General features: G+C 38.5%; 1 long non-coding RNA gene across 2 annotated transcripts in view; it reads right to left on the reverse strand.

Moving 5' to 3' along the window:
* Positions 1-16765, reverse strand: part of LOC141567504 (uncharacterized) — a 63990-nt gene that overhangs the window by 8425 nt on the left and 38800 nt on the right. For both annotated transcript variants that reach the window (XR_016022068.1, XR_016022069.1), the window contains exons 3-4: positions 8013-8135; positions 4286-4365 (exon numbers count right to left, since the gene is read on the reverse strand). This is a non-coding gene — a long non-coding RNA (uncharacterized LOC141567504). The remainder of the gene's footprint in view (positions 1-4285; positions 4366-8012; positions 8136-16765) is intronic.

The following is a 16765-nucleotide window of genomic DNA, read 5'->3' on the forward strand; positions in this document are numbered from 1 at the left end:
CCACCTTGTAAATAATACTATTATAAAAAATGCAGCCAAAATTCAAAAATGCTAATTGTGCATATTAGAATTACAAATTATTATGGTAATCTATTTCTAGAAAGCAAAAACATGATATTATATCACTGATTTTACCTTCTATTTTAGATGCAATTTTCATTATATAACACTAGATTTTCCTTAATTTTGTTTCTTTGTTTTAAAATCAAACGTATGGATAGTGGCTTAAGTTCAACAATGTCCAGCTAACCCTCGACGTGTTCTGCTTTTGATACTCATTTTTAGATCATCTATCTTGTTTTTATTTCATTATATTTTTATGACACTCCACTTATCACTGCTGTAGTTACTTTTCCCTGTGTTTCACTGTTTTTTATAAATCAGGGAAATATGATAATATTCAGTATTCAAATTTGCACAAACTGGCCTGTTACTTTTATAATAATGGAAGGTGACAGCAGATAGGAACACTGTGGGAAGATGAAATGTCACTAAATGAGAAGCACATGCCAAAATTTGGCATAAGAAGGGAGTTCAGGGTGACAACATGTAACATGCACGTTTTCAGCACTCCTCAGTAAAAGTCTAAATATTTGCAGACGAGTTTTGCAGAAGACAAGTGTTTTGAAAGTGAAATCTGTAAAAAGTTAAACATTAGACCATACTCCTGCATGCAGAGAAAACAAAGATTAGGACAAGAGATGAGAATTCTTCATAACAAGCTTTCCCAATGAAGAAGCAAGTAGAGTCAGGAAAGCTTTCCAGAATATTCAAAAGAATTACAAAGTTTGAGAAGCTTAGAGTGGGGAGCAACTTCACTGTGAGGGAAATTATTGAGAGAGAGAGAGAGAGATGCAAGGGAATATTCTGATATACATAACAATAAGTTTCAATATGTATCTGGATAAAATTTCATTTGAGAGAAATATGATTATCTATGGAAATAGTAGAAACTGAGGGGTGGCCTGTAGGAAATTAAGATAGGAAGACAGGGAGGGACCATGTAGGGATGGTCTTCTTTTACTTTTCATTCAATTCTTTGTAATCCATCTATAAGTTTCTTATAGTGGGAACTTTGAATTACTTTTCAATACATGAATATTCTAGTATCTCTGGAATCAAAAAGCAATATAAATCTATTCTAAAGTAAAACCAAAAAAAAAGCACTTTTCATTCAAGCAGATTTTGCCCCTCATAATGACTACAGGCTCTCGCATTCGAACTTCAAACTGTTCTTGTCACCCCTGCCCCTGCTCTGTCCATTCTGGCAAAAGTTTTGATGATTGGCTCAATCATCACAGAGGCCCATTTTGCCTCATACCAGAGCCTGTGATGTGATAGAGGCAAGTCGAGTCTCCTGTTACCTATAAGAAAAACTGATATAGGCCATTCCAACCATTTAAAAAAAAAAAAAAATCATAAGATATCAGTGCCTTATTGGTACACTGGGAATCAAAAAAAAGAGGCACAAAATGAAAATTCCTTTTTTCTGTGTTCAATTTTGAGACAACTGAACATAGACACAGTGGGGAATGTAATAAAAAATTATATAAACTGTTTTGAGCCTTGAAAGATTTAATTTTTCAATAGACCATCAATTGAACATGTTTAGATTATTGTCTGCGAACTCCCTATCGTATTCGTTTCCCAAACTGGAAGTTTGTTCTTTCTTTGTTTCCATTTTCTTTTTAAAATTTAGGTGGTATGCCTAAAAGGAAAAGCATGGGGAAGCAAATCAATAAAATTCACTTATAGTTTTTGAACCAGCCAAACTAATCCGAGGATTTTAAATAAGCCACTCAAATTCTTTGGCCCTCAGTTTTCTAATCTATAAGAAAAAAAAAAAAAAATGAACAAAATAGTCGTATATCATTTCAGGGTGGGGAGTAACCTTATCTACTTTTATTTTCTTAAAGATTGAAATAAAAATGCATTATTTCCCTCTGCTTGTTATATTCACATGTAATGACACTCCCACAAATACAGCTCTCTATGGACTGACGAATCTCAATCTCCCCAAACCGAAATCTTAGATTATTCTGCACTTGTTATGGAATTTTCCATATCGGCACCCGGACACTATGTCCAATCAAGAATCGGAGCAGGGAGTAATTCGATACAGTGGGTCCAGCATGTCTCACTTGACCTTCAGGAGCTCTCTGCCCTTGCCTTTCTCTCTGGTGCCCAGTAAAGGTGCCTTTTCTCTTTTCCCTACTTCAGCCTAGGAGCTCAGGACCTCTGTTCCATCATCTCAGGGCAGCAATGCTAATGCGCATCTGTTAGTGGTATCCATTCCATCAGCACTTCCCCTTGAGTCCTCCCAACTGCAGGACAGCTACGCTCCCTCCTCCCAGGAGTGAGCTCTTGAGCAAGTCCACTAGTCATGGTCAACAGGAGAACACACAAGACTAAATGAAGCTTTAGTTACTACAGAAATAGGTGGTGGAGGAAATAGGCATTCGTTAATGATGGTGAGCAGCTGGTGAAGAGACTCGAGCGTGGAGGGGACTCTGCTGTCTACAGCAGGCCAGAGACTTGAGCAGTGACTCGGTCTGTGTAAACAAGCATTGTTCAGTAATGTACATACAAGCAAGTCGTCTAGCCGTGGAACGTCTGCAAGAGCGTGGAAGCAGCCACAGTACCCACTGTTTATGTCTTGCTATGAACTTGCTTCCACTGATAAGTTGATTAATATTTGGTCTCAATAGCTCCATTTTTCTCACTTAGGATGGTGATTAATGCTACTTTTGTAGGTATTTTGAAATGGCAAGATTGGCTCAATGAGCGTCAATTCCCAGAAAAGTCTATACAACTTTATGGCTCCCCAGAATGTTTTAATAATCTGTGATCTTCAGAAGAAAAAGGAGAGAGAGAGTGAGAGACAGAGGGGGAGAAAGAGATAGAGAGACTGTGTGATTGATTTTTAGTTTCTATAAATTCTAGCTGCTTCTAGAGACTCCTTACCCCTTCCAATTAATCCATTTTATCCTTGAGCTCAGTAGAAGGGTGTCTTGTCAAAGTTGTCTCAAGCTACCAGCAACCACTTACAAAGACAGATACACAACGTAGAAACAACTCAGCAGACTAAAGCTTTCAGGTGTAATAATAAAAAGTGAGGTTTACTGAGAATTTCAGTTTTCCAGGAGAGGCCTTCATGTTTCTGTGCAGGGAGTGACAGAACAGCAATTTCCCAGGCAATATCAGGAGGCAAAGGTACATGACTTTCAGATTTAGGATAAAATTTAGAATTCTGAAATGGCATATATGAGGCAATAAAAACCAGTGCTTTATGCAGACAAGCAAGAGTGGGAGTTAATATTAGAGTCTCCCTGACCGGGACTGGACACCAGCTCTGATTAAATCACCCTGGGCAAGTCACTTAACCTCTCCAACCTTTACTTCGTTAAATGGAGATAATAACAATAGCTATTCTGCAGGACAGCTGTAATGGTGAACATACTGCATAGTACGCTGAATGGTGCGCTGAATACTCAACAGAGCTTCAGCAATATTAATATGGTTGCTTTTAATTTTCATTATCTGTCACTTGTAAAGGTTTCAAAAAAAGTCTATAGCTGTCTATAGACATGGAAGTGTCATTTGCTAAAATTTCACAAATGCATGTCCAAAGGCATATGATTTTCTTTGTCACTTGATATATTTGAAGTCACATGAGCCTAGGAAAAAAAGCCCAGGTTCAAAATTTCACAGATTCATGGTTGAACTGTTTAAGTCATTTGCTTTATGCCAACTTTTGTAAATATGAAGTTATTAATGTATAAAAGGAAAGTAATAATTCGGCCCTCAGAGGTGCATCATTGGGGTAATATAACAGATTAGATGCACATTAAATGAATTACAGAGTTTTAAATACTATACAAATATGTATGAGTATCATTTATAATTTTTGGCTCCCTAAGTTAGTGGAAAAGAGTTTGAATGAAATCCCATTCTGACAAACTAATACCTTCTACATTTGTTTGCAAAATATAACTTCTCAGCAATTGTTTGGTTTATGACATATAATCTACATTAGCAGCTATAAGAACCTAAATTAACTATATTTATTAAATGGCTCTTTTCTGACTGGCCTAAGGAAACCTATGGAATTTAAGAGCTTGAGGTAAGAAAGCAAAAATGCACTGGCTCAATTTAAAGTATATAATTGTTTTTAAAATATGATGTAATCACTGGTAGATATTGTAAGTTTTGTTAGACAACCCCATAAATGCAGTTGATTGGGAAATGGTTAATTAAATGAAGTAGAGTTATTTAACTCACCTACCCTGAGTCCCAAGAATGCGATGCAATTGAAATAAGGTTTCCATTTGTTACCATTCACTGCTGTGAGCTGTCTTGCAATCTCTGCCAAACAGAATGAAAGGAATAGAGGTTACTTATTTAAGGTCCCTATGTCTCCTTTTTTGTTTTCCCTTAAAGCTCATCAATATGGAAACCCCTGGTGGGGGGGTAACACTCTCAGTTTGTACACTAGGCCTGCACTCATGGGAGAACTACCTTTCTGTGAGTTATGTCAAAGATCCCTGCCATCGCTCTGGACCCCACCCTCTCCAAAAGAAGATAACCTGAAAAAGTGCTTAGGATGCAAATGGGGAGTGTGGGTAAGAGCAAAACAAAAACAGGGCAGAAAGTTTAAGGTGTGGCAGAAAAAGATGATAGATATATAGATGTTGAATTTTTTTTTTTTTTGAAGCTAAAACTCTACACCTTGGAAAACCAATAACATCATCCTGGACTAAAACTGACTTGGGGACAGAGTACATCAAGATTTTATGTAGAATTCCAAATTGCAATAACTTCCTAGTCTCTTCTCACTGACTCAAGCCGCCTCCCAACCATTTACTGTCACTAATCACCCTAGTCTACATCTTGGATCATTACAAGCTCCTCTAACACCACCCACCCTCTCCAACCGCTCTTCACATCTACAGACATTTTTGGTATAGTTTGCTCTTGCAGGGCTCATAGCCTGCAGAGAGGGAAATATCATGAGATATTAACTTTTTCACATGTCAACATCCAGAATTTATTAAAGGGTTAGGGATATTGTAGATGCACCATAAAGACTGTGAAATAAATGAATGACTGAATAAGCAAACCAATGGATAATAGGTAAATGGATGAATGGATAGATGGACGAATGGGGGCGGGCGGTGGGGTGAATGGATGGATGAATAAGCAGATGACTGACTTTGGGTGAATCTGAAATATACTATTGTCATAAAAATCAAAATAGAAAGCATTAATAATAAATACCCGGCACCCCAATTGTATTAGGGGCGGTCTTCATTATCTACTTTATTGTTCTTCAAATCAGAATACTATGGTAAATCTTACTTCTCCTTAAAATGATCAAAAAAGGAATTGGGGGGAAACTTTTTTTTTTTTAATTCAAGAAATAGTGAACAACTACAAAGAATCTACACAAAGAGAGAAAAGATCAATTGATGCTATCATCTGTGCTCTTAAACATAGCTTCGAAAAATGAGACACTGATGAAAAGGAGTTTAAAAGCTGTTCCCTTTACACCATTCTAAAACAGTTGATGTTATTTCATTTTTTTTTCTCCTCTGAGCTTTCAAAATACTCATGCTGAGATACTGAGATTGTATTCAGTTTGTGAAATTAGTGACATAAAGCTTCTCCAGCCACCCCTATTATCTAGCACAAAGAAGCTAAAGCAGAATTGAAATCCTATTATATATATTACATTAGATTGGTTCCCAGCGGGGGCATCTTAATTAAGACGTGCTGATTACCTGGGTCCAGATTAAGTGGCATGGGCTGTATCACAATCTTTATAATCAGCCAGGAAGCAGTGCTAGCTCAGGCCCTGATTTGCTAATGAAGGCTAATGGGCTGTCTCCTTCGTGGTACAACTGTAGTAGAGGACTTTTTAATACCACACAGGACACTGCTTTAATTTAACATTAAAAATGCACATAACCCTATTACCCTTTCTTAAGTAAATACTTGTAGGTTTTTAAGCATGAACTCTCCTAAAGAGAGATTTGCACCAGACCCTCACTTTAGCAATGTGGCAATAATATGATTTCGTCTACTGAACCTGGAAAATGAGAAATGTTTCCTAGTTTGACTCCTGTCCTTTCTATGATACCCCCCACTCAAACACCCATGACATCATATTCCTTCCCACCCCACATAGACCCTCTTCTGACAAGTCCTCCCCTCCCTTCTACATCTATCTAGAATCCTCAGAGCAGCAAGTCTATGATATACCAAAAAGCTATCTGTGAAGCTAGAACACAAATCAGGGTTCAATCCCCACGGTCCAAGATGGCTAAGATATTGAGCTCCAAACTTCTGAGTGGATTTGTATATGTCCTTTGTGGTATCAGAGAAAGAGAGATATTTCCCTTCGGACCATCCAGACAGCCACATATTGTTGCAATGGGTTCTTTTTCTTTTTCCTTTCACTGTTCTAGAAAGTTCTATCATTCGCTTCAGGTATGCATCTCGATTCAAAACAGGGGAGAAGCTACCCCAGTAGATAACAGAATGTAGGAAAATCAGCTGACCAGTGTAGCAGTGTAGTTTTTTCACCCAGGTAAATACCCTCTGGTTTGTCCTCATCAACCTGTGAGGAAAATTTTATCGAGTGCTCTATTTCCCCTCACTCTTGAGCACCCAGGAAACCGACATATGAATAAAATATTCAGCTGGGTAGCAAAGATTCTATGACACAGTCCATCATACACCTGTAAAATCAGCATTACTGGAAGAGCTAGCATAGTTACATAAATATTTGACAAAGGGGACTGAGTCATTGGTGCTGCAATAATTATACCAACTGTAATGGCAATCCTCACCATCAATAATACCTTTAGAGGAAATGGCATTGTATACTTCACTCAGGGCGAATAATAACAATATTAACACAGTACTGACACTTGGCAAGCCAATCTCTCCCAGCCTGGGCTCGCTTGGCAATCAGGACAGCAAGGAACCTTAGCAAACACAGATTTTTTTGGCCGTCGTTCAATTACTGGAGTGTCAGAGAATATTTGGCATTTAATGCTATGCAAAGTGTTGTTCCTGTTTGATTGTTGTATACTATAGAAGCCTTGGAGCATGACACGAAGTAATTTAACAACTGGAATAACAGACTTTTGGGACAAAACTAATTTCATAAGAAGGCTGATCACAGACACTCAACTTGTTCATAAAAGTGTTACCTTGTCATATAACACAAAGTTGGAGATCAAGCTATGGAGGGAGAAAGCCAGCGGTGGGAAAATGTCCCTCAATTTTTATGACATGAAGTCTGTTTTTCACAATTATGTTATCTTGGCTCTAAGTACCAAGATGTGCCTTGGTCTTTCTTGCTGTGTCTCTTTCCAGTTTCCAAGAAATGGGCAACTGAGTAAGTTTGTCTGTGTGAATGACCTCTGCTTCATGTTCTTATATCAAGAGGACAGTTCTTCACTTCTACCCAGTCACCTATAAAGGTGCTGAAATAGTCTCATCAGTATATGAGACATGGTACAAACACAGAAGAACACATAAGTGAATGAGGCAGAGTAGAAGCCATGTCTAATGATTGGAGTCTATATTCTGTTCCTGGATAATTCGTACAGGTATACTCTCAGGAGTCTATCTCCTTGTCATCCCCACATTTGCTCCGTTTAGTATCTGCTGGAGAGGAGGGGCATTCATCTTCTAATCGCCTATCTTCATCCACTGTGCAGCTGCTTTTCTGTCTCCTGCCCACTAACTGACGCTTATCACTGTCAGTAACTGTTCAGCATTGATAGAACTGTGACATTGATAGAATCCCACGTCTTCTGCCCAGAGTTGAGCAGAAGATTGAGTGTGAGAAAAAGTCATACTTCCCTTTACCGCCTATTCTTTTTTTTTTTTTTTTTTTCCTTCAAAGACCTGCCTGGTGTTTTAGAATTCAGTGAATCTTTTAAGTGTAAGACCTGAAAGTTCCAACTTCCAAAAATATTCTCTATACACCCACTACTCACCACAGTCACTCACAATGACCTAGTTTATGCCATCGTGGTCTTTCACAGGGATTATTGGGATAGTTTTTCTTCTGGTTTTCCTATTTCTTCTGTTGCATCCTTACATCCAGAAGCTGACATGATCTAAAAAACAACAACAATAAAACAAACAAACAAACACTCACACACACAATCTGTTTTTAAAAAATCATCACATGTAGAATAAAATAAGGGCACATTTAAAATAAAACAAACCAATGATACATAATGCATCGATAGATACAGAATGTCTCTCTCCCAGTACGTGTATACATGAAGAGACAGGGACTGGAGTCTTGGTCTAACTTATTCATTTTTATAGTAGCTTCTCAGTGGCTAGATCACTTCCTAACACATTGTAGAACAGAATATACATTTGATGAACTAGTTAATTATGGGGTATTCAACATCCTTATCTTTGTTCTCCGATTCCATAGAAAGTTCTACATATTATCCTCAGGATTTGGTCCGGCTGCGTGTCTTTCTTCTTAGTAATGCTTCTCCCCAATGTGAAATTAATTTAGTCCTCAAACAAAACAAAAACAAACTAAAAACACTAGGTGTGTTGGCAGGACCATTCATTACAGGTTTTAGCAATGCACACCCCTTAGCAAACTGTAACAGGGTGTGAATATTCTACGTCTCCAACTTTCCAATGAGCAGTTGAATCACGCACAAACACATGTGTACACTCAGTCTCCATACGTACCATGTATCTGGAAAGGATAAATTTTAAACAATAGTCTAAACCTATTAAAAGACAAGAAAAACCTCCTAACTGCCCCCGTAATTTGGAAAGCCACTTCTCTACAACGTAATTACTCATTTCCATTACCCTCCTGTGCTTACCTTGGCTGTGCAGACAATCAAGAATACAGACAAAGCTGAATCCTATGCAGCCTTCTTTCATTGCTTTTCCCGTAGAAACAAAAGGCCCAACTAAAGCTCTGAAACTACGGCTCATAAGAGGCCTCTTACAGTTTTTACCAAGGGCTATCTTCCTTTCCAAATTCACTTAGGGAAGGAAGACATTTTTTAATGCCAACCAGAAAATCAATGTTCTACTGTCCAATATTATGTTTGCAGGAAGGTCCAGTGCTTAAATTATTGGAAAGAAATGGTTCTTTGGGGGTATATTAATTATGTTATGTTTCATTTTCTATATATCTTATGATGTTTTGGCATCTCTCCTTGGACCATACAGACCCACGGAGACACTGCCCCTGCCTCCCAGTGTTAGATAATTTCTGGGGGTGTTGGACAACTTGCCTGGAATATATATGCCTTTCATATGCAGACTGGCCCATCGAGGCCATGCCCTCCCCCCACTTTCTTATTTGAATCTCACCCACGAAGCCAGTATTTCCCCTGCCTGAAAGTAACCCAGGGCCAGATACCAGACACCGAGGGACAGTCCCTGTGCCCTAAAGCCTGCCAGAACTCCTTAAACTTGTCAGTCTTCAACTGTTTCCCATGACTTTCCTGAGGAAACCCTAATAAAGCCTCTGTGTTTGGCTTTCCCCTCACGCCTGCTTCTGCCTGACCCACACTGGTATTTGCCCTATGGCCCTGGGTAATGTGACGTGTCCTCTTCTCTCAAGAAACATAAGTAATACCTTCTTTTTCCAATGGCATTCTCATCTCCACGGCAGCACTCAGTCACTTCCATCACTTAAAATCCCACAGGTAGGATCGTTTTCACACAGGCTCAATCTGGACTAGAGTGTCCAGTTCCAAGTACCTTTAACGGGTTCTTTAATGAAGCAGATCATATACAAATAAGACCTGACCTGACCTGGAAATTATAATAAGATAGAGCGGCTCGGGTTGAAGTGGGCTATCTGATCCTTCTGCATGACCACTGAGGAAAACCCCTTTTCCAGAAGAGGAACGAGGCATGTGACAGTCATGTGTAATTCATCATTTAGGTTTTCAGAAGTCTCTTCTTCCACCTTCGGTCCTCTTGGTCAATACACCTTACCGAGTACATCCAAAGCAAAGTCCTAGGTCTCCTTTTTTCCTTTTTTTTTTCTTTTAATAGCATCTGTCTATGGCCCATGAAGTCCACTTTTGACACCTTAAAATAAGACAAGAAAAAAAAATCGAGCACGTAGTTCCCCTGCCTCGTCATTGAGTCTTTCAGATGATTGATGGAAGGACAGACCTGTTCGTATGTGCCTGGCAGAAATCGGGTTTGTGCTTCAAGCATCAGAGGATTGAAAATTGGGAAGGGCCTTGTGATTCATGACAGAGGATGATAGGTGCTTGGCTGAGCGATAAAAAAGTGGGAAAACATGGAGTTGGGGGTGGGGTACTATAATAATTTTAAGGACTCACCATTTACAAGAATATTAAACATAGTTTTTAAAAAAGTCAATGTGGGTAAAATTTGCTGCATATATTACAGGGCTTCTGTTAACCAGAATGTTATTCATTGTTCATTTGTAATTTAAGAAAAGAAAGAGAGTTTAATTATATAGGAGGAGCCATGTCTGGATAGCACTTAGCATTTTGTCTTTCTTTTTTCTTTTTCTTTTTTTTTGTGTGCTGATGCTTCCTATTAGCTTTTAGAAAACTGCATGGCAATCTAGCTTGACAGATGTGCTAACAGAGATGGATGTGACATTACATTCTGGGTTTTGTTGTAGTTGCTGTTTTGGATGAACACAAATGTGGTTCTGTGTGACTAATATCCTAAATTTTAGTGTTCAGTGATTGAGTGGATTTCATAGCAAGATAGACCCAATTTTATTTAAGACTTTCAGGTGCTTTGTCTTACTCTTTTCATCATGAATACATGGTGCAGAGGTGCTAGTTGAAAAAAATCTTCTTGACAATGAGATAAGAATAGTCAAAGTTAAAAAAAAAAAAGGTGAAGTTAGGACTCAGCCAAAGTCTGAGAAAGGGTGTATTCCATGTCCTTGGGGTAGACCCTGGAGCAACTCAGACTATGTTCCTTGGAAAGAGACTCTGTGATGGCGAGTTGCATGCAGGAGGTTTGTTGGGGAATGGTCTCAGGAGATTGACACTTGTAAGAAAATGAGAGGGGCAGAACTGGGCAGAGAGAGATGCTCTCTGACAATCAGTCTGCAACTAAGGCCTCAGAAGGTCCTACAGGGAGCTCTGAAGCTAGATGGGCCCTTTAAAATTAAGGTGGCTGTGCCTCTCGATTGGCTAAGCATCATTTGTGGCTGAGATAACTCCCGGTGAGAAACACCGCGGTGGTCTGTGACAGCCAATGTTGCAGAAGATGGGGAATGGATGCTTCAATCCTGAAGGGGCATCTGGGCAGGACACTAGGCTGAGCCTGGACCTGGAGATTTAGAGCTAAAGGAGTGAGTGGAACCAAGTGCATGTAGAAGGATTAGTTTCACACGTGGGATGCAAACTTCTGAATGAGCGATGGAGCCCAGATAGACCTCCAGCAGGGAGAGTGAAAAGCCAACATTTTGGAATAAAGGAGATAGTATTAAACAAGTCTTTATCGGGGTGAAGGGAGGTGATTTACAGAGGGTGACTGCAGGACTTTAAAATATCTATTTCCTGAAGTTATTTTATTGGGATAATAGGGGATGCTGGCTTAATGGAACAAAACTGGGGTAAAAGACAGATGTTTCATTCCTAAAGCAGTGAATACTGATTTCACGTATGGTAGTACCGAAAAAGTAAAACCCATTTTTATTTATTTATTTATTTTTTATTTTTTTGTCTTCACAAATAAGTATCCCCATCTTGAAACTGAAATGCTTAAGACAGGGAAAGAAAAAAATGGATGAAGATAAACTTTGGTTAATGAAGCACAAAACCTAACCCATCAAGGAAACATTTGAAGGGATTCACGTCCAGGTTTCTCAAGAACAGCACTATTGATGTTTTGGACCACACAGGCTTTAACATGGGCGCCTGTGCTGTGCTTTCCAGGATGTGCCTCAGATTCCCTGGCCTCCACCTCATAGATGCCAGTGGCAACCACACCTCCCCCAAAGTCACAGCAACCAAAAATATCTTTAGACCTTGTCAAGTATCCACTGGGGAGACAAAACTGCCCCAGTGGAGAATTGCTGGTTGAAACCCTCCTATTTCCTTTCATTTCAGCTAGGGTTCCCAACTATCCCAGTTTGCCCAGGGCAAAGGGGTCTCTCTGGATGTGAGAACTTCAGCGCTAACACGGAGAAAGTCCTAGGCAAACTGTTTAAGTTGGTGCCACTAATTGGGCTGTGGTTGAAGGGAACAAAGCTTCAAATAAAACAGATGTTTCATTCCCAGGTTGGACCTGAAGGAGCTTTTATCAACTTAAATAATATGCAACAAAGTTACCTAGCAAGAATTGTCTTTTACACCTAAAAAGAACTTCTGATTTCTTCCAGATGATGTTGAGGTAGCAAGCTGCCATTAACAAAAGTAAATTCAGTGTAATTTTACCTAACCTGGTAAAAGATATTTCAGTAAAATTTGATCACATGTAAAAATGAATAATACTGTTTTTGCTCAACATGAAACTACGAAATGGTTTAAAATGTCATATTTAAAAGGATATAAGAGAGAATGGTTTTCACGAATAAGTTTTAATATTGAAAACCCAAACATTTAAATTAAATAAAGCCCAGTGATTTATAATTGAGTTTTCAGCAGAGGTTTCTCAAATAAATCATAGCATTGATCCTCTCCATTCATTTTCCCAAGTAAATTACAGCAATTGAAGAGAAGATGGTTTTCTCATGGGCACACAACTAGTATTATGTTTTCAATATATAGGCATTCTAAAGATAGTAATGCAAACTAATTGAAAATTCACCAATGAGAGTAAAATGAGGTTAAATATTGTTCCCATGGCTGAAAATGTATTGTTTAATCATTAAACACATACTATTGAGTTTGCTGAGAATACTGTTAAGTGTTGAGGGGGAAAACATTCAACAGTACTTTCCCCCACAAGATAACAAACCTCATGGGTACCAATAAGTCACCAATCACAGCCCACTGGGATATGAGCAGAGAATAGTAATGACAATCACAATAACTCAGATTGATCACTGACTGACTGTGTGTCAGACATTATGTTCAATAATAATCACAACAATCTTAAAAAGAAGGTATGAGCACTGGTCACATTTTAAATATTAATATTAAATATTAACATATACATATATTGACCCTAAGATTTGGTCTATAACTTGTCCAAGGCCACATGGCTTGCAAATGAGGGGGCAACGAGTTAGAATTTGTTCTCTAATGGAAGAGTTCCGGAGAGATGACTTGCCCCAGGTCGCAGAGCTGGTAACTAGGAAACCTGGAATCAGGACATCTTTCTCTAGAGTCTACTTTATCGAATCCTCTGCCTCATTCGGTTGTGAGGTACAATGGGAAACAGTTAAAAAAGAGATTTGAGCTCATATTTGTGTGCATTGTTTTATTAAACACTACAGATCTTTTTTCTTATACTATCATTGAACATGCTTTTGGGCAGCAAGCAGAGAAAACCTTCCATGGGTACTAATATCTCTCTATCTACCATCTTGTTCCTCACTAATCAGGGAAAGACATGTCCAAGGCGTAAAAGTAGGAACACCTTTCCATGTGCTTCCTTCTCACGCTCACCACTGACTATCAAGACCCTATGTTTAGAAAACCTATGTGTTGCTTGGGTTTTATCTTACATCTGGATTCAGATATTGTCTTGAATATCTTTGAAGATGAGCAGGATTCTCTTTTGCTTCTCACAACTCGTCAACCAGGTCTTCTTTCGGGAGGGAAGGAGGAAAATAAATCCACCTTTATAGTTCGTAAGTCCATGGTTCACGGGACACGTCTTCAGAATAGATTAGTGGATGGAGAGGTGAACGAGATACTGTTTATCTGGTGTGACCACCTCTTGACCGAGCCTCTCACTACCGTTCTGGAGCAGAAATCCTGTTGTTGAATACTAGTTAGTTTTGTTTTTCATTATTTTCGTTATTGTTCATTTTTAAAGCCAACCAAAGTTAACAGCCAAGTTTCTAGAAGGCATAATTATAAGACAAGAATAGGTATTGTTTAGAAAAGGGACTCTGATGAGGGCGGGAGTTTAACTTATTTTTTGTGTCCTGAAGTCCAGCAAAGTTATTGCTACATAGAGAGTGCTCACAAACCTCCACTCTATTGAATGGAAATGTGTTTCATGTATCACAACAGAATCAACTGAATTGTATGTAATTTAAACTACTGTAGTTATAAGTATTATATGACTACTATAGTTATAATGGTTTAAACTATGAGTATACACAAGAAGCTTAAATATACATATGTACACATACGAATGTATTACTACATATAGTACTATAGTATCGCTCAGACCGTCATCAGATAAACTCTGCATCTCTACTGGGAGGCATAATCCTTTTAACGGGTGACAGTGATATGGAGCAGGACAGACAGGGACTTGAGTCTCAGTCCAAGTTCTGACATTTACTAGCCCAGTTCCATGCTTTTAAAATGTACTAACAGAATATTCTTTCCAGCTCTAACATGCTAGTATTATCTAGTCACAAGCTAATCTACACTCATTTAGTTTTATGATAAGAAACTAGTGGGACATTTTCCAACTTCAGAGCTTTCGAGACCAAAAAAAAAAAAAAAAAAAACCAACCAAACAAACAAACAAAAAACCACCTCCAAGTTCTTTATTTTGAGCATGTTGTAGGAAAAAAAAAAAAAGAAAAAAAAATGCTGTCACCTCCACTTTTTGTCCAAATTCTCAGCACTATTCTGCAAATGATGCCATATGTTGTATTTTATAAACTCTGTTTTATTTAGTTAAGGTGTTTTGTTTAAATGCAGAGTTATAATTACTATTTGAGATCTTAAAGGAGAAATATAAAAGCAGGTCATTGTATTAAAAATTAGAAAAGGAAATATACTGGCATTTATCTCTAAAAAGATGGAAAGGAAAAGAACAAGAAAAAAAAACAATCCCTCATTACGCATATCTCCCACTGGATTCTGTTTTTCCTCTTCTTAAGGCTTCCCGGTCCTTCTGTCAACCTCTGCTGAAGTAGCTGTCCCTGTCAATTGTCTGTCACCGCTTAATGTCATTCTTAAAAAGACTAGCAAACTTTCTGAGTGACATCGTAACTTCAACCAATTTGCATTCCTGCGACAGTGGAAATTATTTTTTGAAAATGTATGCATCCTTCCTAGGCTCTTTGAGGCCTTAATTGCCTAGACTGTCACTTGATCTGTAAACTTTCTGCAAGTGGTTCCATCTGAAAGGAAGTCTGTGTGAGTATGAGAGGCCTGCTCTTTCATAAGACATTTTTAAACAAGCTCTGAAATCTTGTCTGGTACACATCGTTACGAGATCTTGAGACTCCCTATTGCCATGGTCTGTTGAATGATTGTTTGATGTGCCAGACTTGGCAGGTGCAGCACAGAAACCTCCTGTACTCACTACGCAGACTCTGAAGCCAGATTGTTTTATAATTGTGGGTTTCCCTTTTACCCATCTCGTGACCCCAAGTTCTTCATATCAACTCTATTAACAGCCTTGGGTTCACTTCGTGAAGTCAGAGGTAGAAAGGACCGAACTCATGAAGTTACTGCATTGATGAAGTACAATTGGACTTCATACTGGGAATATTGTAGGTACACATGCAATGGCTGCTTTCCTTCCTCTCATGGCTGTTTGTGGGAAGGCTTTAAGGGAGCCCTCCTAGGGAGCCCAAAATGTGAGACTCTGAGTACAAGAAATGGGTGTGGTAATGAAAAATCCTGGCTATTGCTGCCAAATCCTTTAAAATATTCTGTTTGTTTTCTCTACATAATATGTATCCTTGCCATTTATATTCTCCCTCTCCTCCCTCTCTTTCCTTCTTCCATCCCTTCCTCTCTTTCATGGGTGTGCTTCGGAAAATATGTGCAAGGAACCGACATAAAGCAATATATGGATTGGCATTTACATTTTTCAGATGAAGAAACTGAGATACACATAGGTTTAGGAACTGACCCAAGGTCACTGAGCCAGAAGATGGCAGACCTGAGCATACCTGCTCTGTCTGGTCTTGCGCCTGCGCCAAGCAGCTCTGTGGCAGCATTTCATGACCATCCTATTAGTTTCTCTCATCAAATGATACTAAACCTACATTTTTGTTTCTCTCTTAGGGAAGGGCTGATTCCAGGCCTAATAGCAGCTATTAACATTCTCGTACAAGGTCCTTTTAAAATGTGGGAATAGCTTTGAGATTAATTTCTTTTAAGGCAAACTTGAACTAGCTTTTCTATTGATGCTATGAAAAGGAAAATAGTCTTGCCCAAGGTCGATAAAGAATTGAAAAGTGAGGTTAATAATGAAAGCAGAATTAGAAGCAGTTTCAGTGGCGATATGTCATGTGCAAGCCTATAAAATAAATAGCAATTATCACTTTAGAAAAATGAGTTTATGGGAATGGAAGTTGTTTCTGACAACTCTATCTATGTACCACTCTCCTGTCCCTTGCTCATTTTGTGTCTCTTATTGACTAAATCACTGCATGACACTTCCCACCCTGTGCTTAAGATGAAAGCGATTGTGTTCCATAGAAACTCAATAACTAAACACAAAAGCTATGTCATCCCCAAAGCACCCCCTTATATATTGGTTTAATGCATTAGAAAAGACTGTCTGTATTATGTTTTACTTGCATATGAAAATAAGATTACTTGCTGATGTATATTACATCTATAACATATAATAATACATTCTTAATGAATGGTATCGCGTA

This window comes from Rhinolophus sinicus, chromosome 8, assembly GCF_057876585.1.
Source record: "Rhinolophus sinicus isolate RSI-liver-muscle chromosome 8, RSI-T2T, whole genome shotgun sequence".
Classification (NCBI taxonomy): domain Eukaryota; kingdom Metazoa; phylum Chordata; class Mammalia; order Chiroptera; family Rhinolophidae; genus Rhinolophus; species Rhinolophus sinicus.